The sequence below is a fragment of the Peromyscus leucopus genome, chromosome 2 (genome assembly GCF_004664715.2).
Source record: "Peromyscus leucopus breed LL Stock chromosome 2, UCI_PerLeu_2.1, whole genome shotgun sequence".
NCBI classification, from domain to species: domain Eukaryota; kingdom Metazoa; phylum Chordata; class Mammalia; order Rodentia; family Cricetidae; genus Peromyscus; species Peromyscus leucopus.
This window is the reverse complement of record NC_051064.1, coordinates 53,642,798-53,668,427: the sequence shown is the minus strand read 5'-3', so window position 1 is coordinate 53,668,427 and position 25,630 is coordinate 53,642,798. Positions and strand designations below refer to the sequence as shown.

Genomic DNA, 25,630 nt, shown 5'->3' with positions numbered 1-25,630 from the left:
GCTGTCCTGGAGCTCATTACATAGACTGGGCTGGTTTCCAACTCATAGAGATCCACTTGCTTCTGTCTCTTAGAGTGCTGGGACTAAAGTTGTGTGGCACCACACTGTTGTATGATATTTTGATCACATTCTGACAATAAAGCTTGCTTTGAATCAGAGGGCAGAGCTAGCCACTAGCTGACCAAAATTAACCATAGAGGTTTTGGAGGACTAAGGACAGATATAGAGACAGGAAATTTTAAGGCGGGGGTTTAGAGAGAATCTCAGCCCTTTTGGATGGAGGAACAGAAGAGATGGGAGGTCACTGGTGGCTTCTCCGTTGCTTCTCTAATCATTCAGGTTCTTACCCTGATGTTTGACTCCCAACTTTTTATTGATAAAGGATGATTAGATAAACACATCACCACACCTGGCCCATAATTTAAAGCTTTTGATGCTTAACTGAGATATACATTAATCTTATTCACGAAAACCATTCTGATTAAAGATGTCTAATTACCCAGGATACACTCCTGGGGTTCTCGAGAAATGAACAAAATCAGTTTTACCATCTAGAAAAACATACAACATAGTTCTTGAAAATCGCTAGCTATTCAGAGTCTGAGGTTTTCTTTCTAAGTTAATAAGCTGTCCACCTCAAATTTCATGGATGCTGGCAGAAACATCAAGACTGTCTCCCAAGTGAGAGGTAAGGAGCTTGACCACTCACAGACAGCTATGGCAAGAGATTCAGCAATGCTTTTTGTTCCAGTTCCCCCAAGTTCCACATGGGGGGTAAGGGCCTGTGACAGGGTAAGGTCCATGCAGTGTGCTATGGTGTAGTAGAACACAGAGCATTAATGATTAGTTGCTTTTACAGTAAGACAAAGCAAGCCTGCTCTTCATCTAAGAGTAGACGTTACCTTAACCCTCAAGGTTGCTTGTTGCAAACAATAGTGAGAAATGACCCAGGTTAAAGAGAAAGAAATGAAGTGTGCTGGCTAGGTTTGTTTTTCTTTCTTAGCAGCATGACCCAAGCCAGAGTCATAAGAAAAGAGGGAGCCTCAATTGAGAAGTTGCCCCCAGGGGCTGGACAGATGGCTCAGTCATTAAGAGCATACATTGATCTTCCAGAGAACCCAAGTTCAAGTTCCAGCACCCACATCAGGTGGATTACAACCACCTGGAACTCGAGCTCCAGGGGTATCCAACACCTCCAGCTTCAGTGGGTACCTGTACACACACACACACACACACACACACACACACACACACACACACACTTTAAAATAAAATAAAGAAGTTACCCTGTGGCAGGCTTTTTCTTTGGGCCACCAGCTCACAAATAATGACACAGAGACTAATTATTAATTTTGGAAACTCGGCCTTAGCTTAGACTTGTTCTTAACTAGTTCTTATAACTTAAGTTAACCCATTTTTTTAAATCTATGTTCTTTTACATAGCTTGGTTACCTTACTCTGTACTGTCCATCCTGTTTCTTCCATGTCTGGCTGGTGACTCTGCTCTCTTCCTCTCTGTCCTCAGAAGTACTAACCTCTTCCTGCTTAGCTAATGGTCATACAGCTCTTTATTAAACCAATCACAGTGACACATCTTCACACAGTGTAAAGGCATATTCTGCAACATTGCCCATATGAGCTGACCTGTAGATAAGCCTGTGGGTGTTTTCTTAATTGATGATTGATAAGGGAGGGCCTGGTCCCCTAGGGGCAATGCTATCCCTGGGAAGGTGGTTCTAGGTTGTATAGAAAGTAATATAAGAAAATAAACTTGGGAAGGAAGGTTTATTTCAGCAATAAAACGGTGGTATTTTATCACAGCAATAGAAAAGTAACTAAGAAAGAAAGGATGGAAGAAACTAATGTATCCTTCTTGACGCACCCAATAAGAACATTCAGGAGTTCTAAGGGCCCCAGGCAAGATGCCTATTCCAATATCGATATCTGATGGACAAAAACAAATGGTTCTTAAGACAGGGCTAGGGGAACAATTAACTAAATTTCCTTGCACTGGAGAATTCCTAGAAGAGTCATTTGATTTAAAAATAAAATCAATTAATTAAAACTCAGCTCTTGACTAACAGTTACTTTCTTTAGCCGGTAGGTAGAACTGGAGCCTCCCTGTGCCACTTAGGGAAGAGGCCATCAGACTCGGTGTGGGGGTCATGCCTATATTCCCAGCACTTGGGAGGTTGGGCAGGAGGATTGCCACAAGTTTGAAGCCGATCTGAACTACATAGTAAGGTCCAGACCGTCCTGGGAGGAGGGGATAGAATAAATTGTAAATGTGGAAGAATTTGTGGTTTGGGAAAACCTCAGGGAGGAGGGGTGTGTGGTGGCCTAGTCACAAACACCCACCACCACAACCCACCCCAGTGTCTTAGCCACGGTTCTACTGCTGTGACGAGACACCAGGATCAAGGCAACTCTTATAAAAGAAAGCACTTAACTGGAGGCTGGCTTACAGTTTCAGAGGCTTAGTCCGTTATCATCACAGTAGGAAGCAGACAGGCATGGTGCTGGAGTAATAACTAGGAGTTTTGAATCCTGATTCACAGGCAGCAGGCAGAGACAGACAGACAGACAGACAGACAGACAGACAGACTGGACTTGCCCTGGGCTTTTTAAACCTCAAAGCCACACCCAGTGACACATCTCCTCCAACAAGTTCACATCTCCTAATCTTTCCCAAGGAGTTCCATTAACTTAGACCAAGCGTTCAAACATATGCGACTATGGAGGTGTCTCAGTCACTGTTCTATTGCTGTGAAGAGACACATGACCACTGCAACTCTTAAAACATTTAACTGGGGGCTGGCTTACAGTTTCAGAGATTCAGTCCATTATCATCATGGAGGGGAGCTCCGGGGGCATGCAGGTAGGCACTGGGGCAGTAGTTGAGAGCTTTACGTCCTGATCCATAGGCAGGCATAGGAGGAAGGGAGGGAGGGAGGGAGGGAGGGAGGGAGAGAGAGAGAGAGAGAGAGAGAGAGAGAGAGAGAGAGAGAGAGGGAGGGAGGGAGGGAGGGAGGGAGAGAGAGAGAGGGAGGGAGGGAGGGAGAGAGAGGGAGGGAGGGAGGGAGAGAGAGAGAGAGGGAGGGAGGGAGGGAGAGGGAGGGAGGGAGGGAGAGGGAGAGAGAGAGGGAGAGAGAGAGAGAGCGCTGGGCCTGGCATAGGCTTTTGAAACCTCAAAACCAACCTCCAGTGACACACTTCCTCCAACAAGGCCACAACTCCTGATCCTTCTAATCCTTTCAAATACTTCCACTCCCTGGTGACTAAGCATCAACTATATGAGCCTATGGGGGCCATTCCTATTCAAACCACCACACCCCCTAAGGAAGCCAGCCCCAGGACAACCTAGCCTCTGCCCAGAAAAGGAATTATGGTTCACTGTCTAGAGGTTCGATGTTCTCTTCCCTGGCACACTGTACGGAGGGGATGTATAGGTGTCGTGGTGCCTTTGAAGTTGGTTGGAGTAAAGGTGTGCAGGAGGCCTGTGACAGACCTGATGAAGCTCATTGTGGTGCTGCAGGCACCCACGTCCTGAGTCTCCATCATTTCACCCTTGATCACCTTTTTCTGTATCATGCTGGTATGATATTCAAAACTGAGATGTCTCGGCGTGTTGGGAGCTGATGGTAGCATAGCATGGCATTGGCTCCTTTCCTGCCACCACCTGGGAAAATGGATGCCAGGTCCTCATCTCAAAGACTGCATACTCTCACTAAGGACCACACCAGTTCCTCTAACAAAACTGGCAGCCAAATTGTCAATAATGTTCCCATAAAGATTGGGCATCATGAGCTCATCAAACTGGAAAGGATTCTACACCAGCTGCATGCAGCAATTGTCTGTGATCATTATCTCAAACTTGATTCAGGTGTTGCATTAATCAGAGTTCTCTAGAGGAATGTAACTCATAGGATGAATATATATAAATTTTTGTATAAATGAATATTTATGATTTATCATATAAATGAATATATTTACATATATATGATTTATTAGATTGGCTTACAGGCTGTGGTCTAGCTAGTCTAACAGTGGCTGTCTGCCAACAGATGGTCCAAGAATCCAGCAAGTTGTTCAGTCCACAAAGCTGGATGACTTAGCTAGGGTTTCTATTGTTGTGAAGAGACACCATGATCATGGCAATTCTTACAAAGGAAAACATTTATTTGGGGTGGCTCACTTACAGTTCAGAGGTTCAGTCCATTATCATCATGGCAGGGAGCCTGGTGGTGGGCAGGCAGACATGGTGCTGGCAACATCTTGATCAGAAAGCAACAGGAAGTGGACTCAGTGTCACATTGAGTGAAGCTTGAGCAAAAGAGACCTCAAAGCCTGCTCCCACAGTGACACACTTCCTCCAGCAAGGCCACATCTACTTCAGCAAGGCCACACCTCCTAATAGTGACACACTCTATGTGCTTATGGAAGCTAATTATATTCAAACTACCACATTTCACTTCTTGGTCTCCATAAGCTTGTAACAATATCATAATGCAAAATACACTTAGTCCAACTACAAAAGTCCCCATAGTCTATCACAGCCCCAAACTTATTTAAAAGTCTAAAGTTTAAAGTCTCTTTGAAGATACATGCAATCTCTTAACTGTAATTGTGGAGGGACCCCAAAATAGCTTGACCACACAGCTGCCATGACAGGCTTAGGGGCCCAGACACACCTTCTGTGACAGGCTTATTGGCAGGCAACACTCAGATCCAGGAAAAGCCATAAGCTGACCCCACCCAGGGAGGGCCTACATCTAAGGGGATGTACCTAACATCTCAAACATTCCAACCATTAGATAAGGTGGCCAGATGTACCTGAGTCTAGCACACACCTATTTTTGTTTTACAGATACCCCTAGACAAATGTCAGCCAATCCGGGTCCTGAACCCTGGAAATCCCCTCACCCCAACCTCTGCTATGATAAAAACTCTGCCCCACCTGAGCTCAGGGATCTCTGCTCTCACCACTGTGTCAGACAGACAGAGGGACCAAGCTCAGAGCTTGAAAATAAAGGCTCTTTGCTTTTACATGTGGAATTTGGTCTCCGTGGTGGTCTTTTGGGTCCCCCTGTGATCTGAGCATAACATAATCACCTGTAAAAATCAAAATAAAAAAGCAGATCGCATACTTCTAACATATAATGGCACAGGATTTACATATTATCTCAAAACCTAGGGAAGAGAGCATGGTAAGGAAATATTGGACCAAAGCAAGACTGAAAACCAGCTGGGCAAACTCTGAACTCTGCATCTCCACGTCTGATGTCAAAATGCTCTTCAGATCTCCAACTCCATTCAGCTTTGCTGACTGCAACACACTTCTTTGTCGTAGGCTGGTTCCACTCCACGTTAGAAGCTCTCCTCATCAGGGATCCCATGACTCTGGCATCTCTAACATCTTGGGTTCTCCAAGGCAATCCAGGTTTCAACTTCACAGCTTCACGCAATGGCCTCTCTAGGCTTCCATTCACCAGTGACATCACACTCAGCGCCGGGCGGTGGTGGCACACGCCTTTAATCCCAGCACTCGGGAGGCAGAGCCAGGTGGATCTCTGTGAGTTCAAGGCCAGCCTGGGCTACCAAGTGAGTCCCAGGAAAGGCACAAAGCTACACAGAGAAACCCTGTCTCGAAAAACCAAAAAAAAAAAAAAAAAAAAAAAATCACACTCAGTACCTCTGTTTCCCGTGTTCCTACTAGTATGGCCCATTAAGCAGTGCTTAAAGCATTCCACTGCTTTCTTAACCCAAAATACTGAAGTCCAAATTCCTCCAAACAAAAACATGGTCAGGCCTATCACAACAATACCCCAGTCCTTGGTACCAATTTCTATCTTAGTTAGGATTTCTATTGCTGTGAAGAGACACCATGACTATGGCTACTCTTATAAAGAAAACATTTAATTGGGGTGATGGCTTATAGTTTCAGAGGTTTAGTCCATTATCATCATGATGAGGGCATGGTGGCTGTTATTTATTTGTTGGCGTTATTTACCGTGCACAAGAAAACACAAGGTACAACAGAACCCACTATAAGAGTTTTTATTAGGGAAGGGGAAGGGTGGAGGTGGGTTGTGAAGGGTTCACAACACGCCCCCACGGTCGCATATACCAGGCGGACACTTCCGCCTAGCCAATTCCAGTCAGGATAGGCATTTCCGGGTCAGGGCATCTCTCGTAACCAGGATACCTGGCGGACCTGGACACCTCCACCTAGCCAGTTCCAGGTCAAGATAGTCATTTCTGGGCCAAGGCGTCTCGCGTGACCAGGATCCGTGACGTTACATGGCCACGTAAGCGCGCAACGTGACCATGTGATTTACACACGCGTGGAGTAGTGACGTGACCTGGCCACGCCCCCAGCCGGTTTTAAAGCAGAGCGCCATGTTCCCGGTTCCCTCTCCTCTCTCTCTTCTCTCCTTCTTCACGCACGTGTCTCTCCCACAGGCCTGAGCACTCTCTGTCCCTTTATCTCTAATAAAACTCTTATAAGCGGATTCTGTCGTGTTTCGTGACACTTCCTTGCAGGGTAAGAACACAACGCAGCTAAATAACTAACATTTTGGTGCTGAAACCAAGCGGGCGCTTCTGGGCGCCCTGCGCCTAGAAACCCGAGAACCAGTAATCCGGGTAATCTGCTCCATATGCAACAGACCGCTCTCCATTCGCCTGAACCACATCCAAATTGCATCCAACACCACTTTCTTCGATTGGTGAGTTCCCCCATTTTTCGGCCAGCGTAAATGGTTTCCTGAATCTGTGAGAATGACCGTTGATTGTCCGGCGCCTCACACGTATTCTTGAGACCGGGGAACCCCCAACCATGGTATTCATTGCCTACGGTCGGCCCCTATTGCAGGCCTAACTTTTCTAGCCATCTCCCACGTCTGCAGCCTGAGATATTTCTTGCGTTGGGGCCAACGTTGTGGTGCATCCTGGGAGCCACGTGGGGTCGACGGATTCATCCCCTCGATGGAGGGGCAAACGCTGTCCGGATTCCTGGGGAATCCTTTCCCTCACCGTGGAGGGCGACACTGCTTCTGGCTGACGAGTGAGGAGCAGCTTGTACCTGGTATCAGCCCTTGACCTTGGGGACGCCTGGGGTCTTGGCTCCGGATCACATTTATTTTTTATTTTTTAAATTATTTTTCTGCCTCTCCGCTGCAGACATGGGAAACAAGGCTTCCAACCCTGTTAGTCCTTCCTCTCCATTAGGCTGTCTTGTTAAAGCTTTAAAACCTCTCAGTTTAATGCCTTACATAAAGATTTCTAAGCTAACACGTCTATGTTCAAAAAAGTGGCCAAAGTATGCTTTAGAAAATAACAAAAATGGCCGCCGAGCGGCTCCTTGGATCCCGATATTTTACGGGAGCTCTCTAATCACTGTCGGCGTTCAGGCAAATGGAAAGAGTTGCTTTCTTCTTTCTCAATGCTAAACTGTCTCTTCTCGTTTCCTTCTCTCCTGCTCATATGCTCCTAGCTATACGTAAACCAGAGGATTCTCTGACTCCGGAATCTCTGACTCTAGATCTTGCTAAAATTAAAATTAAAATTCATGTTCCATCCCCACTCTCTAACAGAACTCTCTCAGATAGAAAGTAAGCTGGGTTCTTATACGTCTAATTCTGCTTCCTTTATTAAACAGTTTCAATATATAACTTAATCTTATAGTCTCACCTTTCATGACTTCCTGAGGAGCTCAGGCGAGTATGGGAGCAGGCTAGGACTCATGCAGACGAAATTCATCAAACTAACCTTTCACACCCCCCAGGAGCTGAGGCGGTTCCTGACCGGGAGCCACACTGGGACTACAACACCCAGAGTGGCTGTCTAGCCAGAGATAAGTTTATTACCTGTCTCCTGACAGGCCTCCGTAAGGCTGCCCTAAAACCAGTAAATGATTCAGGATAAGAATGAAAATCCATCTCTTGTTCCCCAGACCTTCCTGACTAAAACTTAAGCATCTGGAGAACAAGGCTCCTGACCCCACAGGCAAAAGAGTCATCTGTGGCATTTAAGGTGTGCCAGGGAAAAGATAAAAGCCCGAAAACAAAATTGCCAAGTGCTGGCACTCGCTGACTTCCAAAAGCTGTTGGGTCCCTGTTTTAGGTGAGGAAAAGGCCACGGGCTAGCGAATGCCCTGCCAGGCCATCAACAGCCTTGTTAAAAGTGCCGCCTAGAAAGACAAAGAGTCAGCTGACTGCCCCCAGGCACCAAGATGCATGGGTACATCAAGCTAAGACCTCCAACAGACCTAGGCTTGGCTACAGACATGGCAGGGAACCCAGAACGCAGCAAGGAAGCAATCCGTTTCTTTCCTTCTGGACACCAGAGCCACTGACTCAGTCCTGGGAGTTTTGGGATGCCACCTCTCCTTTATTGTCGGGTACAGAGGACAGCCTTACCTGCCTCATCAGACACTGCCATTTAATTGTATTTTCAGAGGCATCCCTCTCACACACACATTCTTAGTGGTGCCAAGCTGCCCTGTACCTTTAATGGGGAGGAATCTCCTAGCTAAGGTAGGAGCGTCCATTTCTTTTGCTCCACACATTCGCCTCCTCCCAGACATGCCAGCAGCTCTCCGACTTCTCCTCCTAGCCACTAACTCTACAGACTCCAAATATGCTTTTCATATCCTCCTGTCCCACGCTGCTATTTGGAGGGAGCGTGGACTTCTCACAGCAAAAGGAGGATCCGTGTCTAACTCAGGCCATATAATGGCCATGCTGGAGGCTTCCCACCTCCTCAGGGCTACAGTTCGATTTTACCCATATGCCCACCATCAGGAAAGTTAAATATCTCCTCAGACCAGTTCTAACACCAGGTCTTTTTTCCAAGCCTCCAACTGTTCCAGATAGCCTGTTAACTCCTCTTTTATGTCACCTAAGGTCTATTCTATGGAGCTATGTGGACTGTTCACTGCCTCAGCTGTGTGACAATCCTTTATCTCTAATAAACTCTTATAAGCGGATTCTGTTGTGTTTCGTGACACTTCCTTGCAGGGTAAGAACACAACGCAGCTAAATAACTAACAGGTAGGCCTACTGAAAAGAAAGGCATTGGGGGTGGGGGAGTGCATGCTACCTCTGGCGAGAGGGAAAGAGAGCAGGGAGCAGGCAGAGCCCGCTTTGATAGTTCACCTCGTGTATGCGTATGTGGGCTGACGTAGCTGATCAGGCTGTGTGCAGAGTATGTACCACACTGCACAGGGATTCCTGGAGTGACTAAGAATTTCGCCTGACTGCTGACAGTGCGTGTACCATCATGTGACTCCAGAAGTGGCTAAAAATAATAACAGTGGCACTCAGACAGACTTGGTGCTGGCTACATCTTGATCAGAAGGCAACAGGAAGTGGACTGTGACATTGGGCGGTATTTTGACCATGCAAGAGACCTCAAAGCCTGCATCTTTCAATAAGTCCACACCTCCTAATAGTGCCACTTTCTATGAGATTATGTGGGCCAGTTACATTCAAACCACCACACTGGATGTCTCAGCTGGTCTTCAGTAATGCCAGAACTCCAAAGAAGTAGGCTCTCACACAAGTGAAAGAATGGACTTCTTCCTTGTCCTTTACATCCACTGCCAGAAGGTGTGGTCCAGAATAAAGGTGGATCTTCCACCTCAAACTACCCAGATTAAAAGTGGGTCTTCCCACGTCAAATGATTAAATTAAGAAAAAATCCCTCACAAGTGTGCCCAGCCTTTTGGGTTTTAGTTGATTCCAGATGTAGTCAAATCGACAACAAAGAACAGCCACACAGGTGTACAGTCTGGCAACTTCCTCACATCATTGCAGGAACAACCATACCCAGGTTTCATGAAGTTGGCCTAGTGCACAGTTGTGACCTTGCCCTGTCTCTTCTTGAAGTAATAGTCAAGTACAAACTTTGCATCCAATCCCTTGAGCATTATTAGTTCCATAGACAATCTTCAAACACTAAATTACACCCTTCCTTCTCTGGTGTTCCAGAGAACAATAATCTCCCTCTGTCTGCTTGAGAATGGTTACCAGGTATAGCTTGCTGGGCTGAGTCCATGTGCCCAGAAAGTGACTTCACAGGAACTACACTGGCAACCAAGTGCAACGTAAGCCACAGTTGCATATCCTACAAGGCTACTTCCCTCTTATGCTCCATTGGGGAGTAAATCTTTGCAGTGATGGCAACTTTGATCTTGATGGAATCCGGCACGTGCTCCAACTCCTCAGAAGCTATTCTGTACCTGGCTCAGGGGTACACCTGGAATTAAACCCAGACAGCAGTAGCCTTGACCATTTCCTTGACAGCATGCATGAACTCTGGTCCCATGCAATCTCCCCTCAGCTTGGTCCCAGGACAGGTACCCCGAGGCCTTCAGCTTGACTCTATGAAGTGCATTAGCCATGGCCAAGATTCTGGAATCTCTCTAAGTCCTGGGATTCCAGGCAGGGACTCACATCAGTCAGGCAGACACTGCTCAGTGCTGCCATGTTCTGTGGAGGAGGTAGCACACAGAGGTGGATGATGGAAAGCGGGAGGAGGGAGCAGGAATGGGCAGGCAGGGATAGCATTGTACAGAACTCTATTTTATTTCTATGTATTTGAAGCCAACATTCCAAAAACAAAGTTTTACAAAAATTGCATTCTATTTGTTTATTTATTTACTTGATGCATATGAGTGTTTTGCCTCCATGTACACATATGCACCACTTGTGTGCCTGACGTGCAAAGAGGTCAGAAGAGGTGTTGGACACATTGGAAATGGAGTTACAGACAGTTGTGAGCCACCATGTGGGTGCTGGGAATCGAACCCAGTCCTCTTCAAGAGCAAGTGAGCCACCTCTGCGGCTCCACCCCGCCCACTACATTCTTAATAGAATTAAAAAGAGTAAGACACTTACAAATAAATTTTGCCAAGAAATATACTCCAAAAACTAAACCATTGTTGAAAACAATTAGATTCAAGTAAATATTTTTCCAAGTAAATATTTTTAAAGCCTGTGTTCATGGTTAGAAGACTTAACATTATTAAGATGGAAATACTCTCCAAATTTACATATTCAATGCAGCATTTCATATTCAATTTACATATTCAATAAGTCTCTACCAGAATTGGATTTTAAGCAGCTCTGCACAGTCAAACAATCCTTAAAAATAATAAAGAAGACTCACATTTCACTATTTTAAAACTTTCTACAAAATAGCAGTAAAACACACACACAATGCCCAAGGAACAAAGAAAAAAGAAAAGAGAAAACAATTTAAAACAGAGGGCATGAAATTGGGAGGGAGACATAGTAGGGCGATTAAGGAGGAGTTAGAAGGGGAAGTGGGGTAGATGTGATCATAATATTGTATACATGTATGATATCCCCAGAAATTTAAAAACAGTCTCTGAGCAAATGGTGCTGAACTAATTGCTACTCACACGCAAAATGTACTGCTAAATCCCTCTATTATATCACACTTGGACAGGGGCTTTTAAAAAGAGCTCAAATTACAAAAACTCTTAATTGAAAACAGGAAAACTTGTGATGTTGCCCTTGACAACAGTTTCTTGGACATAGCATCAAAGCACAGACAGTAGGAAAAAAATGAACAAATTGTGTTTCGTCAAAATCAAAAACTTTTGAGCGTCAAACACCACTGGCCTGGCCAGGTGGCTCGGTGGGAAAAGATGCCAAGACTGTACCTGGAGTTATGACCCACATAGTAGAAGACAAGAACTGACTCCAGTAGGTTGCCTGCACACCTTTACACACACACACACACACACACACACACACACACACACACACAATATAGATAAATATAATTTTAAAAGTCAAGGTCACCACCAAGATCATGAGAAGGCAAACCAGAAAACAGATGGAATAGTTGCCTGTCTTGTATCTGACAAAGGATTTTAGAACATATATATATTTAGATTATATATATGAAGAGCTATAATAACAACAAAAGACAAAGACAAATTTTAAAACAGGCAAAGGATACAAACGGACATTCCTCAAAAGAAGATATAAATAACCACTATGTACACGAAAAACATCTTAACATGATTAGTCATCAAATAATTACAAATCAAAGCCACAATGAGCTAGGACCAAAACCAAAAGGTTGGGTACCTAGAGTTCCAAGGATCTGAAGAGATGGAGCCCCACGCATCTCTGGTGAGGATGTAAAAGGATGCAGCTGCCTGGAGAAGCAACCTGACAGCTCCTCAAAAGGTTAAAGATAGAATTGCCACATGGCCAGCAATTCTGTTTCTCTGTGTAGCTTTGGTGCCTGTTCTAGAGCTCGTTCTGTAGCCCAGGCTGACCTCAAACTCACAGAGATCTGCCTGGCTCTGCCTCCCAAGTGCTGGGATTAAAGGGGTGTATCACCACCACCTGGCTTATATCTCACTTTTTTATGATAGAGTTTCACTATGTAGCCCAGGCTGGCCTTGTCCTTATGATCCCCCTGCTTCAGTCTCCCAAGTGCTGGGATGACAGAAGATGCCACCGCAACTAACTTAGTAAATGTATTTTTTAAATAAAAAGCAAGTATGTGTTTTAACATCAGAGAAATTTATGTATAGAGCCTATGTTAGTCAACTGTCTATCACTGTAACAAAATACCTCAGACAACTCCATGAGAAAAGGTTTACAGAGCTCGATGGCTGTAGAGTTCAAAGCTGAAGGGTGTTATTTCAGTCCTCTGTGGGGTTTACCAGTTGGCAATGTTAGGGGGCCACACAGTAGAGCAAATACATTTACCTCACCAGCCAGGGAGCAAAGGGCAAGAAAACAGCAAGGTCTCATGATGTTTCTGTCTTTAAAGAGTAAAACAGGAAGAAGATAGGTCTGGTAGTTGTGGAAAGAGTGTGCACTGGCTGTTAATCCTCGAGGCCTTCAGTCCTGGACCCTGGTCTTCTTTGTTCCTAACACAGGAGAACACTGCGGCTCCTTGTAGACTGACCTGGTGCCGACCCTTGTCTCCAGGCTGAGAGTTGTGTGAATCGTAGGTGTCCAGACTCCTATTGAGTCCTCCAGGTTTTCAACACAGGATGCTGAAGCGTTTGGAGGCCTTGGGTTTATTCAGCATTCTCTCTGTCTTAGAATCTGTCTTTAAATCTAAGGTCAGGTTGGCAAGATGGCTCAGCTTAAAGGTAGTTGCCACCAAGTCTGAGTTCTGTCTCCAGGCACCACATGGTGGAAAGAGAGCATTGACTCCTGCAAGTTGTTCTCTGACTTCCACATGAGGGCTATAGCTCGTTTGTGTGCTCCTGCATACACACACACACACACAACACACACACACACACACCACACCACACACACACACACACACACACCACACCACACACACACATACCACACCACACCACACACACACACCACACACACACCCCACACCACACACATACATCACACATACACACACCACACACACATACATCACACACACACACACCACACACACACACCACACACACACACACACCCCACACACACCACACACATACATCACACATACACACACCACACACACATACACACACACACACATACAACACACACACCACACCACACACATACACACACACACCACCCACACACATACATACACATACACACACCACACACACATACATCACACACACATACACACACACACACCACACCACACACATACACACACACACACACCACACACATACATCACACACACACACCACACACCATACACACACACACACACATACACACACACACACCACACCACACACATACACACACACACACACACACCACACCACACACACACCACACACCCACACCCCACACCACACCCACCCACACACACACACACACCCCACACCACACACATACATCACACACACACCACACACACACACACACCACACACATACATCACACACACACATACACACACACACACCCCACACCACACACATACATCACACACACACACCCCACACCACACACATACATCACACACACACACACACACACACACACCCCACACCACACACATACATCACACATACACACACATATACATCACACACACACACACACACACACACACACACACACACACACAGAATTGCTGGGGGAGAAGACTCTTCTTTCTTGGTATAGCCATCCATGCTCCTATAAGTAACTCCCAATTAAACTCACCACTTCAATGAGCTAGACTTAGGTGAACTGTTTCTCTAGGCCATTCTCAGTGCTATATCTGGAGTGAATGGATGTGTGTTAACATGGTCCTGGATATCATATAACAATGATACATACTAACATGGATATCATTGCTTTAGACTGCTACATAATGCTCTCTCCAGCTCTCAAATGTGAATCTTGTGTTAGGACTTAAAGGGTCAACTACACAAAGCTAGTTGTTACTGAGCCAAGAATATGACTATTTCATCTGGGAATGGCATTCTGGTCACCTCCCATCCCACAGCATTTCTTCAAGAAAGGCTCTAACAGTGTTGGATCATCTGAGGATGTTACTAGCTTTGTTCCAGACACCTAGGAGTGGCCATCTGCATATTGGAAAGGCTGAGAGCCAGAGGTTCCTTGGGGCTGGATGCCTCCGTGGTTCCTGCCAGGCACTGAAGGCCTGGGGGGTTCCTGGAGAGCTGCTGGTATTTAGTCTACACTGGAAAGCTGAAGAGACTAGGTTTCGGTGTCGGCAGAGGATGGTAGCCAGGGCATCAGAGTAGATCCCCAGCCAGGAACAAAGGCAGGTAGGCTAAGTGCCACTCCCTTTCCATCAGATCGCTTTGTACCCGGGCAGGAAGGTTCTGCACACTCTGTAAAGAGGTCTTTACTGGAAATCCCAGCACAGAACACACCCAGAGGCATAGCTCTGGATTCTAGATCCCAAAAAGTTTCCAACAAAGATTAACGATCCCAAGATGTTTGCTTTGTTTGTTTCTTGAATCAAGCCTCACTGTGTTGCTCAGGCTGACCTTGAACTCTCACACTCAAACATCCTCCTGCTTCAGCCTTCCTGGCCTTCTAACTGAGTCAGAACATGCTGACATTCTGGACTGTCAGTGAACTGCTACCTTTTTTCCTTGTTTTTTTTAATTTTTTTTTAAGAATTCAGAAACATTGGGGGGCTGGAGAGATGGCTCAGAGGTTAAGAGCACTCACTGGCTGTTCTTGCAGAGGTTCTGAGTTCAATTCCCAGCAACCACATGGTGGCTCACAACCATCTGTAATGAGATCTGGTGCCCTCTTCTGACATGCAGGCAGAACACTGTGAACGTAATAACTACATCTTTTAAAGAAAAGAATTCAGAAAAATTAATGACCTCCCACAAAAGAAGCTTGATTAGAGACTTCCAGATATACTAAAAAGATACTCATCTGGAGTGTTCCGAACTATTTCAAAGGTTGCTCTTTGCTCCAGTTTCCCCAGAGTAGGAAGTCTTTTAATGGCATCCACCGGAATGATGCTAATACTTGTCACCACCTGGAATATAGTTCTTGACTGACAAGCTAAACTTGCACCAGAATTTTCCCCAGGGGTCTTTTTGTAGCCTGGAAATTCGTCTGTGCCTTCTTCCATGACTTATAGTCAAAAATAGAAAATATTTTTAGATGTCTCAGTGCTAGAGCATGAGACACACATATCCCCTGAGGTGTGGTTTGAAGAGAGCACATTGAGAATGAGATTCGGCGTCTGTGTGTGTGCGTGGGGCAGGGGGATTTGCTTTTCCTTGCTGAACCAAAGCCTATTACAGTTCTAATCAGAGGAGATTTGCGGTCGGGCTATTTCTAGTCTGACTCAGTAAAGTGCTAGGAGAACTCATCCACATCCAGGCACTATCCTTTGAGGTTTTGTACTGGGTAGCCAGCTCAAATGGGCCAGAGGGTCAGCCTTGTCAGCATTTAAGATGTGCCACAGACAGATGGAGAAATCCTGTCCATTAGAGGGAGTGTCTTCTCAACTCCTTGAGCAGTTTTATAGATTTTAAATCAGATTTACCTAATTGTGTAACCTGCAATTAAGTCAGACTTTTTTTTTTAAAATTTATGTATATACGTGTTTGTTTTCTTGTCTGTATGTGTACCATGTACATACAGTTGCCCACAGAGGCCAGAAAAGGGTTTTGGGTCCCCTGGAACTAGAGTTACAAATGGTTGTGAGCTGCCATGTGGATACTGGAAACTGAACCTGGGTCCTCTCCAAGAGCAAAAAAAAATGCTCTTAACCTCTAACCATCTTTCCAATCCCAAGTCAGACAGTTTTAATCCAGAATTTGTTTCACTTGGGAGAAGGCTTGCAGGGCTGAAAACATCATTTTGCTCTTCAGGCTAGAGTGCACAGAAAGAATCGTCAGCATTTGCAACTAGTACTTGGAACACTTGGTCTCTCTAATTTGATCTTTCCAAATGGATGTTGTACATCTTTTCATGGGCTTAACTGGCATCCATACACACTTTGGTCAAGTGCCTTTTCAATCTGGCTATTTTTGCAGACAGAGCACCCATACACGTAAAATTTAAACAATCTGACTGTTTTTAATTGAGTTACTTATTTTCTCCCTGTTGCATTTTAACCATTAAAAAATTCTGTGCTATCATGTTTATACTACCAAAGAATCATCACTTAGATGTCCATCAAGAGATGGAAAGATGGATGAGGACAATCTGGTACAGATGCGCAGTAGAACTTCATTCAGCTGTAAAGAAAGATGGAATTTGCAGGAAAATGGATGGTCTGGAAAGTATAGTATTAAGTGCAGTGACCCAAACTCAGAAAAATGAACACCACATGGTCTTTCCTATGTGTGTTTAAAGGGTACAAATGTGGGTCAAACCTAAGACAAACTAGAAAGAAGACCAAGGAAGAGAAAAATGGATGGTGAGGGAGGTGGTCGAGAGGTGGGCCAGCAGAACCCTGACCTGAGAAAGGAAAGAGACAGGGGTGGGGATGGGTATGGAAGGGGGATTAGCACAGAGGAAGGGGAGGGTGGAGGAGAGCCCACGGCACGCTTTGGTGTCTTACACTTTGTATACTAATTTTAAAATTTTAAACAAACAAAATATATTTTGGATATAAATCCTCTGTCCAATGTTTGATTTACAAGTATTTCCTACCAACTATAGCTTATCTTTCCATGGATTTTTATTGTTTTTAATTATGTGTAGGTGTGTGTGTCTACATGTGGATGTGTGGTTATGAGTGCAGGTTCTAGAGGACATCAGCACGGGGTGTGTTAGTGTGTGTGTGTGTGTGTGTGTGTGTGTGTGTGTGTGTGTGTGTGTGTGTTACAGATGATCGTGGGCCACCTGACATGGTTCTGGGAATTGAACTCAGGTCCTCTGGAAGAGCAGCAAGCGCTCTTAACTCTTAACTAAATCTCTTTATTGCCTCCCTCACTTCTCTTTCTTTTTTTTAAAATAGCGTCTTTTGCAGAATTTTAAAAAATGAAATCCAGTAGTTTTTATGCACCATTTATTATTTCGGTATCATATCCAAGAATTCTATCCTAATTCACAGTAGCAAAGATTTTCTTTCAAAAGCTTTATAATTGTACATGTCACATTTCAATTATGACCCATTTTGAGTTTTTGGTTTAGGAGTTTGGTTTTGCTTTGCTGTTGGTTTTAGGAGTCTAACCAAGGCCTCCAGCATTCCAAATAAGCCAGGTACCACCGGGATACATTATAAATTAACTTTTATATGAGGTGTGAGGTTTAGGATGTGGTTGGCTTTTTTTTTTGCATATGGATGTTACAATCAACACTACTTGATGAAAAAAGATCTTTGTCCAATGTCTGTTATATACAAATTCAAATATTGGCCACGTCTACCGTATAGACCTCTAGAATCACCAACTACTTCTCTTATGGTTATATCTTTCTCTGTACTATCTGTGTAGAGTACTGTATGTTACGGGATATTTGATCACACTGTGAAAACTGAGACTGTGTTAATAAAATCAATCTTGGATCAGGGGGTGGAGCCAGCAACTAGTTGACAGGGATTAGCCATAGAGAGTAAGTACAAAGAAGCCAGGAAGACAGAGAGATGCACTGGAAGGAACAGAGAGGGACTTGGAGTTTCACATCTTTTGGGTTTGGGACAGCTGGAGAGATGCTCTCTCTTGCTGGGTTTCCAGCCAAAAAGGAAGGTCAGCTGGTTGCTTCTCAGCCTCTCTGATCTAGCAGGTTTTCACCCCAACATCTGACTCCTGAGTCTTTATAGGTTAAATAGGACAATAGATACTTAGTTAAAAACTGTATTTGGTGGCAGTGGCAGAGCCCGTACTGGTGAGGCGCTGATGCAGGGGCATGGGGCCACAGATGGTAGTTAAAACACAGATTCAGGTGCAGCCACTAAGCTGACCGAAAAACAGCAACTGTATTTTATAGGACGTCTTACAGTTAGGTGATATGATTTCCCCCAACACCGTTCCTCTTTTTAAAAGTTATTCTTCCTTTTAGGAAAATCACCTTACTACCATACGCTTTGGTATATCTCCCCTCTTATGCTGCTGTCTGATATGTTACACTCACTGGAAACCTCATCTCAGACTGGAGCTGTAGCTCGGTGGAGAACACTTTTCTAGCATGTGTGAGGCCCTGGGTTCAATCCCCAGCTGTATGAAACAAAGTACTAGACAATTGAGGTGAGCAGTCTTCATCATCAAGTTGACTGGATTGAGAATCATGTTGGAAACACCTCTGGTGTGTCTACAAAGGTATCTCCAAGAAGCTTTAACCAAAGAGGGAAAACGCATCCTGAGTGTGGACAACACCACTGCCAGACTTAATAAAAAGGACGTGACCTGAGCACCAGCATCCATCTCTCTCTGCTTTCCGAGTGCACACCTGACCAGTTGCTTCATGTTCCTGCTACCCTGCTTTCCTTGCCGTGGTAGGCTGAACCCTCCCACTGTGAGCCAGGGTACCCCTTCCTTCTTTATAGGACTTATATCTGGTGTTTGATCACAGCCGTGAGGAAAGAAGCTGATACCAGGCCACCATTTCTGCTTTCAGTGGCCAAGCTTTTCAGGTGTGGAGGAAAGACAATTAGGATATTTACACAGAAATTAGTGTTTCTGTTCCTTCACTCCTAATGTTCTGCGTTCCTTCATTAGTGTTCCTCTCAAGCAATAATCACAGCCGAGTTCTTCCAGTAGCAGATTCTTCATTTTCCTTCATTTTTCTCCGATGTCTTCCTTTTGTCTTTGTTCTGAAGAATATTTTAGTAGCTATAGAATTCTGTCCTGGCAATTATTTCCTTTCAGCATTTGAACAGTATCGTTCTATTTTCTTCTGGTCGTCATGGTTTCTCGTGAGAATCTCTGCTCACTGAAATTACACTTCTCCTCATGAATATGTTGCTTTTTTTCTGGTTGCTTTCAAAATTGCTTCTGTGTCTCTGTTTTTCATCGATTTGATTATTATGTGTCTGAGCATGAAGTCCCCTGTATTTATTCCTATTCCAGGTAATTTGGGTTTTTCAAATTGATGTGTTTGTATTTTTCTCCAAATTAGAAAGTTTTGATGTGTTTGTATTTTTATCCAAATTAGAAAGTTTTCAGAAAAAAAAATTTTGAGGCAAGGTCTCACTATGCAGCCCTAGCTGTCCCAGAATTCACTCTGTAGCCCAGGCTGGCCTCAGACTCACAGAGATCCACCTGCCTCTGCCTCCCCAGTGCTGGGATTAAAGGTGTATGACTCTGTACCCAGCTAAACCTATTTCTTTACAGGAATTTTCTATTTTTCCTTTTGTTTCATTTACTTTAATTTTCTATTATATTACTTCAATATTTGGCCAATCCTGGCCTTGTTATCATTTATATTTTCCCACCAGAGATTTTTCTAACTTTTCATGTGCTGAATAACTGCACTGATCCTAGACATCTCGGATGTTACTTTATGGAACTTGAAGTGTTTCTTTAACCCTACAGATGATGTTTCAACTTTAGCAGACAATGGATCCAGCTGGACTCAGACTCTAAGTGGCCTTCTGTGAGCTGTGCTTCAATGTCAGCTCAGTTTTCGCAGCCTTTGCAGCACTATTCTGGTCCTTCCCACATGTTCACCACCTGCATGTCCAGTGTGGGATTTGAACAGCGCTCTTTCCATAGCAAGGCTCCCAGAGACCACGTACACAGTTGAGGATTGGAAGCCAGGGTTTTGTTTATCCCACTGGACCACGTCTCACAAATGTATTCAGACCAAACAGCAGGAGGGGTTCACCCCATCCTCTTGGGACCTCAGCTGCTCTTCATTAGTGCTGTTGCTAAAGTGATGAGAGAGAGGCAGGGGCACTATCAGAAATTGGAGGAAGGGAGGGAAGGAGGGAGAGACAGAGACAGAGAGACAGGGACAGACAGAGACAGACAGACAGATATAGAAATAGATGATAGAGAGAAATCTGGATGGGTATTAGAAGACCTCTTTAAACCAGAATTATTACAGGACTTCTACTAAATCTTCTCTGCCCATGATAGGGTATAGGTTTCAGACTGGGTTAAACTTAAGTTAGTGGGAAAAAAATCATAAAACCAACACTGGTATTTTAATACTTTGGGCTCTGGCCTTTCCTCTTATCCCACTGATATTATTATTTTTTTCCAGCTTCAGTGAGTGGAGGAGGATGGCTGAGATGTGCTTAATGTATTTTATTCAGAACTGAAACCTCTCCTAATAATCCTATTTCTGCTCTTCAAAGACACAGATAGTTTCTGGGTCTGTTGAAAGCAGGTCCCTAGAGTTGGTAGCAGTTCTTGATGTAAGAGAGCCCCAAAGGCTAGGAAGATCCCAGTGTACAAGCTTACTTCCTCTGGAGAGGTAAATCTTGAAATTTTTGAGTTCCATTTTGCAAGAGAGACATTGTGTTAGTGCACATCTGATCTTAGGATAACTGTAGTAAAATATTTAATGACTCTAGAGCTATGGATTTTATGGTTTTAGAATTACAACAAAAGATATGATTGTACAAGGATGTTATGCTCTTCTTGGTTCTTTTTTTTTGGCGGGGGGTTGAGACAGGGTTTCTCTGTTTAGCTTTGAGCCTTTCATGGAACTCACTCTGTAGCCCAGGCTGACCTGGAACTCACAGAAATCCACCTGCCTCTGCCTCCTGAGTGCTGGGATTAAAGGTGTGCACCACCACCACCCAGCTGCTCTTCTTAATTAAATAAAATACAAAGTGTGGGGGGAACCTGCCACTACTTTTTTCCCCAGGGTACTCTCGAGGAAGAAGGGTAAGAGATATTAGGTAGAAAAATAGAGAGGATAGAAACAGATAGAAACACAGCATAGCCTCAGAGTGCCTGGATCCACATCCACCAGGCTCTCCTACATCTTCTAAAGGACATTTACAGGAACGCCAAGGGGTGGAACAAAAACCTCCCGCTAGCACAGCCAAGTGCAGACCCTTCCAGTCACCTGGTAACTACACACATGGTCAAGCAATCTTCTAATGCAGCCCTGCTGGGCAAAGCAAGCTCAGATCTCACTAGGAAACCTTTGTGGGCTCCACAACTCCCCCTTCTTGATATAATAAGCTCCCCCCCAGGTCCCTCAGATAGACTGTGCCTGTCTTGATTTGTCCTTCTTGAATAATCTTCCTTACTCGTCATGGAGATACACTTTCCATCAAGCACACTCTGGCTTAGGTTGAAAACTATCAAGAAGAAAGTTGCCCATCTTTGGCTACCAGCCTCTGGCAGGAGGGGGTACAGAGCTTAACTCAGCTCTGACCCATGTCCTTACTAAGAGCTTGCAAACATCCACAGCGATCTCCATAGCTGCCACACCTCCCAGTAAAGGAGTAAAGGATAATAAGATAGAATATCCTTTTTTGGAATGGGTCTAATGGAGACTACAGCAGTCTTAGCTGCACCAAGCCTTTTTCTAAATCAAAACTGTCTCCTAACAGATGTTCAATAAAATTTTCAAGAGACTATTTTGATTCCCAGGAGAAAACAGTCATTTCAAAACACTTCAAAGTATTCACTCAAGTAGACAAAAACTCTTGCTAATTATAAAGACACTTTTAGCTGTTAAGTAGCTTATATGTACATGTGTTCCTTCTACAGCACTAGAATTTCTATACAAACTAACTTGATTGTGGGAGGCCTACCCCTTTGTGGGAGGCCTACCCCTTTCTAAACAGAAACAGAGAAGGAGTGGTAACTTTTAGGAAGAAGACAGAAAAGCTCCCCTAATTATGACTATGACACCTTTGCTTAAGTTTTCCAGGGGCCACTGAGACCATAAAATTATATTTTAAGCTATCATAAAGTGTTCAAATATATATGAAGGTAAAGAGTAATAAAAAAAATTCTAGTATGAACATCACTATACACTTTTTACAAACTTACATTCAACATTTACATTTTTTACAAATTTACATTCAACATTTACACCTTTTATATTTAACATTTACACTTTTTACAAAGTTACATTCAACATATTTACAAGTAGCATGAATATTATTATACATATTTACACTTTTTACAAACTTAGATTCAAGAGGAAACTCTATAGAACTATTTTACAAACTTTAGCACCTATCTAGAAGAGATTTCTTAAAAGAACTATTTATATTATTTTTCCAACAAGTCAGAGAGGAATTTCTTTGGACTTCATTTGAAATGTAGAAATAAGAATACTTCTCTTATGGTACTATTTATGAAATTAAAGGTCTAGATCAAATATATAGCATAATATTTAAAACATTGTTCAGTAGATCATTAATCTCAATCATCTATAGTGATAGTCTTTAGATTTTTCTGACAAAGCAAATAAAATGCTAGTTTCATACCAAACTCAGATAGCCAACAAGCTTCATTTAGTGACTAAGGATACAATTTTCTCCCTTCTTAATATTTTGAAGCTGCTTTTTTAGACTTCCATGAGCTCTTCCAACGATGCCTTGTCTTTGATAGATTTTTACTAGCCCAATGTTTCTGACAAGGTTATTTGTTCACAGAAACTGCTATTATCCAAAGGAGTCAAGAACATAGATGTGTTGTTTTATTTACCATGAAACATATCTTTCATTAGCTCATTCTGAGGAAGAATATTTCCATCATTTAGTATTTTCACTTCATTCACTAGCTTCTCAACCCCTGATGCCATTTCACTAGTTGCTGTGATCCACTCTGATCATGAGTCATTCAGCTCAGACTGTAGTTGTAGCTTTTCAACCTTCAGTACTCGGCACATTTTTCCTATTCTCACAAACATCAGTGCATTGATTAAGCAAGCATTCTAATTAAGCATTGTTTTCTTGTAGGGAACTTTCAAATGAAGTGACTCTATTTTGTAAGACAGCTAGATTTTCTGAAGTTTGGTCCCCATCGACAAAGCAGTCACTCCTTTCTGAATACATGCTTCCTTGTTCCCCCATTGGATTTGCAGAGGAATCACTCACTGCAGGCTGCTGTTCAAAAGGCAAAGAACTCTGATTATCCTGGGTTGTCCCCTTTAGTATCTCATAGCATGACCCAAGTTTTTTATTTGCCCCTAAGTTTTTTCATACCCAAAGCAATTTCCCAATGTATGGACCACTTCCCCTTACTTTCTTAAGGGTTTCAAAATGACTTGAGAATCATCATTAGCATCTTAATTGCCTACTGACAGGCATCACCTGTTTCTTGTTTTCGGGAAGTAAAGCTAAGCTTTCTGGCAGCACTTGGGAAAAAGCGATGTTCTGAGCTGAAAAAGCAGAGTTTTTTTGGGCAGCACAGTATTGGTAGTATTTCCCTCAGGATTTTTGTTGCTCTGTTATGGGGAACATTTGAAAGTTTTTTGTTGTTGTTTTTTTCTGTTTGCATTTTCTTCTGGGCTTGCCTATACTGCCATGCTGTTACAAACTACATTTTCCAAGCTGCCTTTCTCTGTACTATCACACTGTTATGAATTACATTTCCCAAGCTGGCTTTTGGGTCCAGGAGCAAACCTAGCTGTGGCCAATGGTGGCCACCTCATTCCTGTTTCTGTTTACAGGGTCTGTGTTCATACTAAAATCAGGATCAAGGGGTTTTTTTTGTTGTTGTTGTTTGTTTGTCTGTTTTGTTTTTTTCCCCCATGGGAGGTTTTTGAGTCAAGATTAAGCTTTTCACCTGGCACTATCCCCAGAGTGGGCTGTGCCTGCCCGCATGTGCTTATGGATCAGCACTTGGTGTCAAAAGCAAAATACCTTTCAAGCTTTGCTCTCCCACCTTAATGGGTCAGTGAAAGAAGAAGAAAGTACTTGAAATAAAAGCTTTTTTTCAGAAAGATTTTTCCCCCAGATAGATCCTCTTTGTCCTGGTTTGTCTCCTCTCCCCAGATGCAGTCCCTGCCACCACCACACTGCCCAGGCTCTGCCAACTGCTTTCTCCATGCCAGTAGCTTTTCCCCAGGTCTTTCACTGTCTCTGCTGTGGCTCCGCCCTGGGAGGAAGCTGTCCCTGCTGGGCTTTCCACCTGCCTTCTCTCACTAGGCACTAGCGGCAGGGGACGCTGACTAGGGTCCAAAGTGTCTTCTGTTTTTCTTATACTGGCTTGAAGGGGAGACAGGCCTAGTACAGAGGGTTTGCCATGTCCCAAGAGGTGTTCTTTCTAGGGCAATTAAAGGTGGCTTCCCCATAGTGATAGATGTTCCTTCCAGGTGAATCTAATTTCGCCCTTACAGAAAGAAAAGAAATCTGAGAAGGAAAGACCTGAAAAGCCTTCAGTTTTTTAGAGATAAATTACTAAGTTTTCCCCAAGATTTCTGTTTCTTATTCTTGGCCTCATGGCCAAGAGGAAACTAATTCTGATGGTATAATGTTTTTGTCTCACCTACATCTGTCTCAGGGAAAAATTGTTTCCCTGCCACTCAAGGGCTTGGATCTAAGCTGTCCACAGGCCAGAAGCTTCCACAGGAAGCAAATTGAATGAAAATGTTTGTTCTATTAAGTCACATGCATGCTTTTAAAACTAGAACTCAGGAGGCAGAAGCAAGTGGATTTCTGTGAGTTTAAGGCCATCCTGGTCTACATAGTGAGTTCCAGGACAGCCAAGGCTATGCAGAGAAACCCTGTCTCAAGAAGAAAAAGGAAAAAGAGGAGAAAGGAAGAAAAATATGAACACTAGAAAGGAGAAGCAAAGGCTGCCTGGATTTTGTGCCTAGTTACTATTTTTATGGCAATGATTTGCCTCCCCTGGCCACAGTTTCTGTCTTGTGGGCAAACTACTTTTCCTCATCGTTAACTCTCACAGGGACTCCAGACTTTTGTGAGGCCCTCCCTTGTACAACTGAGATAACATTAGAATACCAAGATGAGACATCAGTAAATAACAGGCAAGGGCCTGGAGAGGTGCTCTGCAGTGAAGAGTACCAGATGTTCTTGGAGAGGACCTGGGTTGAGTTTTCAGCACCCACACGGTGGCTCTCATACACTTGTAACTCCAGTTTCAAGGAATCTGATGCCTTCTTCTGACTCCCTCGGGCACCAAGCATGCATGTGGTATATATATATGCACATTGGCAAAACACTCATACACATGAAATAAAAAAATATACATTTTTAAAAATAATAGATGTGAAATAAGGCAGAAAGCAAGTTGAATGAAAACGTTTGTTCTATTAGATCGAAGACTGTATTTAAGATG

At 43.7% G+C, this 25,630-nt stretch overlaps 1 pseudogene; it reads right to left on the bottom strand.

Annotated features, from left to right (window-relative positions):
* Nucleotides 1-3,390: 3,390 nt before the first annotated feature.
* On the bottom strand, nucleotides 3,391-18,877 carry LOC114703273 (annotated as a pseudogene).
* Between the last annotated feature and the right edge of the window lie 6,753 nt (nucleotides 18,878-25,630).